At 42.6% G+C, this 3782-nt stretch overlaps 1 pseudogene; it reads right to left on the bottom strand.

The window, feature by feature from the left end:
• Window positions 1-1020: 1020 nt before the first annotated feature.
• On the bottom strand, window positions 1021-1699 carry LOC103743900 (annotated as a pseudogene).
• Between the last annotated feature and the right edge of the window lie 2083 nt (window positions 1700-3782).

Genomic DNA, 3782 nt, shown 5'->3' with positions numbered 1-3782 from the left:
GGAAAAATGCACTAGTTTCTAGGCATAGAAAACTGTGGCAGAGGGACTAGTGAGATGGTTCAGCAGGTAAAGGTACTTCCTGCCAAGTTTGGATTCAACAAGGTGGAAGCGAAGAATCAAGTTGTCCTCTGACCTCCACATGTGTACACTCTGGTACATACTCACCACCCTTCTAATAATTAAAAAAATAAATGCAGAAACCATGAAAACCTGTGGTGAGGATACATGTTCTACCTCCACTCAAGTCCTATCATCAGCTGTAGTGGCTGAGCAATGTGACCTCATGGCAGCACTACTTAAATCAGCAGCAGTCAACACTCAACAATGCACATCTGTCAGAGACTACATTGTAGTAATGCATCTGTTTTATTTTATTTTATTTATTTTATTTATTATTTTTATGTGTATTGCTTGCATGTATGTGAGTGCACCCATGTCGTGCAATGCTGCGGAGGTCGGAAGAGGGCTTTGGATTCCCGTGGAACTGGAGTTAAAGATGGTTCATAGCCGCCATGTGAATGCTGGGATTGGACCCGGGTCCTCTGCAAGAGCAGTCAGGGCTCTTAACCGCTCCATCTCTCCAGCCCCATAGTAATGCATCTTAATGTGTCCATGACCTTTGCCTTGGGACCTTTGGTTCACAGGACATCAACAATGGAAACCAAGCACAATCTTGGAAAGTGCTTTCCCTCTGCCACAGTGTGAACAAGCCAAGCCCTTGACCTCCAGGAACGTGAATGGATCAGCCCTGCAAACCGGCTTATTCCAGCAGGGTCCCTGGACCCACTAGCCTGCCAAGCACCAGCAACTGAGTGAGGACATTTGTGATCATCCCATCCCAGTTGAGCCACCAGCTGACCACAGTGATCTGCCAAGCTGGCCCAAACCAGCTAAACCAAACCATGACAAAGAAGACTTGTTGTTTAAAGTCACTGCCAAACTACAAAAACACCATGGGAGGTACAGGAGTTTATCATTCTCATCAGACTGTTGATCTAGTCTTCTCTGTTGCTAACATGTCTACTTCCACAAAGGGGTTGTCTTTTTCTTCATCCCACTGCATGGAGAAAATCGTTTGAAGGGCTGCTGAGAGTTGTTTACTTCCAAGCATTTTCAACAGTCTAGAGCTCGTGAATCAGTTCCCCCATGCAGACTATACCATATTTATCACAGGATCAAAAAGTTATCCATCAAAGCAATCCACTTCTTATAATCTATCCCTATCCCTAACCACACTTGTAGATTATTAGTTCTTTTATTGACTTTAGATTGGGACATCCCTTTGCAGTGTATGGTTCTACAATCTTCAGCATGTTAATTGAAAGCTTGTTGAGCTTAACAAAGGTGCTACTGAAGATCTGACACAGATGAGGAAGCTGGAATGCCTGGCGGACTTTGGGCTCACACTACTGAGTCCTCAGATTTGGAGGACAAAGGCCAATTTAGGTTCCACAGGTATGAGGAAGATGTGGCTTCTCTTGCCATCCTGGTCATTCAAATCTTGGTTCTGTACCTCAGCCTGTGTTCCTTGTGATGGTGCTGAGCTTTCTCATTGATAAGCTTCTTCCTTTTCTTTCAAAGGGTTTTAGGTAAAATCTTTGGCAGGTGCTTTACCTTCAACTCTGAAATTCTGTTGCTTTTTCTTAAGAGTTTCTGGCACAGCAGGAGCCTTCCTTTTCTTCTCTGGTACGGTGTCCATGGTTCCAGCCAGAAAAGAAGGGGTCTGGCTTATTTTGCTTTGCACCATGATCTCTAGTTCCATCAAGTTTAAACAAATGACTTAATTTCATCCTTTATGGCTGAAGATGTTTATGTCTTATTCATATCCCACACTTCCTTTATCTATGCATCTGTTGATGACCACCTCTGCTTATGTATTTTAAAGAAAAACTAATGCTAGGCTTGACACTAGTTACTACACTGCACTGTCCCCTTGAGGTATGCTAAATGATTATTTCTTTCTAAAAAAAAAACAAAAACACCCCCCCCAAACACTAATGCTAAGTGTTATTGATTCTACCAGCACACTATTACTGCACACCTTGTCTGATTCTCTGCAAGAAGACCTTGTGAGTCTTCCTGGAGCTCTGTGCTCAGCCAAGGCTGTGTACCAGATTGACAGGAAGACACGATATTCAGTTTACCTCAGGGGAGCCAAGTATGTAAACAGGAAAATCTGTCATGGAGGCAGCTGCTCTGAGCCTGTGCCAGGAGTAGTGTCAGAACTTGCCTAATTTTAAACACCATGGTCTGGACTGCAGGCCTCTGGAGTCCATGGAGAAGCCATGGTGCTTCCTCCTGAAGCAGGTTGCAGGACTTCACCTGAGTCTGTGAACCCTGAAGAGCAAGGCCAGGTCTCGATGTCCTCTCTCTAGCTGCAGAACCATCCTGTGCTTTTACTCCAGAATATGACTTCCTGCTTCAAACAAGAAGAAGCTGAGGGCAGAGCTCAAGTTACTGAGGTTTTACTGCATTTAAAAGTTGTTTAGAGTTTGCTATTTTATGGATGATGTTCCACTGCTTTTCTGAAATGGAAATCCATGGGACACCATTTTAGCCAATTTCTCAGTGAATCACCTAGAAAGAGATGGGCCATTGAGGGGCTTGTTATCTATGAACATGGCAATTAAATGGTTGTTACAGCCGTTAAGATAGAATTACCTATTACTATTAAACTTTGAGAATGATTTTCTCATCCCTCTTTCAAGTGTGTGTTAGTGGTACGTATCCTGTTTTTGTAAATAAAGTTTTATTGGAACACTGGTGTACCTATTCATTGTGTCTTATTCATATCCTGTGGGAATGACTTTTACATAAGGGCAGAATGTGGACTAATGACTTTTAACTTAACCTACACAAGAAAGCTGCTCTTTATAACATAAAGAAGCTCACTGAACCATGTAATCTTGTGACCTGGACAGCTGATTTTAATCCAGCAGGACCCCACTTTAATCCCTAATCTTAATCCCTCAGGATCCACTCAAGGTAGTGAATAAATGTGGGTGGCTTGAATTAGCATATCAAAGCACTGAAAGCAGTATTCATATTCTTCTGGGAAGCAGGGAGAAAAATTGAGAACTTTGCTTAACATTGTGTGTATAAGATATTTTAGGCCTAGGGATCAAAGGGCACGAGTCTCTGATAAGATCAGTGTGGATCCAAGTATATAGTTCCCCAATTCATGCTGGAGAGGCTGAATGAAAGTATGGGTGAGCTCTGGCTCAGGGGCACAGTTCGGAGAGACATAAGAAGGAACAGGTGATCCTCAGAGTTTGGGTTTACTCTTGGACTTAAATGCCAAGAGTCAAATTGTTTATTATTTCACATACAATAATAGTGTGGCTTAGTAACCCCTCAACATACCACATTTTCTTTATAAGTTCATCTGTTGATGACCACCTCTGTCTATAACATATTTCATCCTTCAATGGCCAAGTTAACTAGTTGCAATAAAGACTGACTCTACAAAGCCTTACGTGTCTATTATTTGTTCTTAAGACAAAAACTATCATCTCTCTTTCCCTTCCTTCTCCCTCCCCATCTCTTTTCCTTCCTCCTCCTGCTGCTGTTCCTCCAGTTCCTCCCTGCAACACTCACGGTTTCTTTCGGGATTACACCCATATTGGAGGGTAGTGATTATTACTGCATTTTCCTCGGCTATCATTTCTTTTAGGTTTTCCTTAAATGCAGGTTTACTGCTCTCGCCATCACTGACTTGGTCCAGGACTAGAAAAGTAACTGGGTTGAGTTTAGAGTCACTAGAGATGTGAGAAACCTTCCTC

Source organism: Nannospalax galili, unplaced genomic scaffold (assembly GCF_000622305.1).
Source record: "Nannospalax galili isolate Female #2095 unplaced genomic scaffold, S.galili_v1.0 scaffold962, whole genome shotgun sequence".
Taxonomy (NCBI): domain Eukaryota; kingdom Metazoa; phylum Chordata; class Mammalia; order Rodentia; family Spalacidae; genus Nannospalax; species Nannospalax galili.
This window is presented reverse-complemented; position numbering and strand designations above follow the sequence as displayed.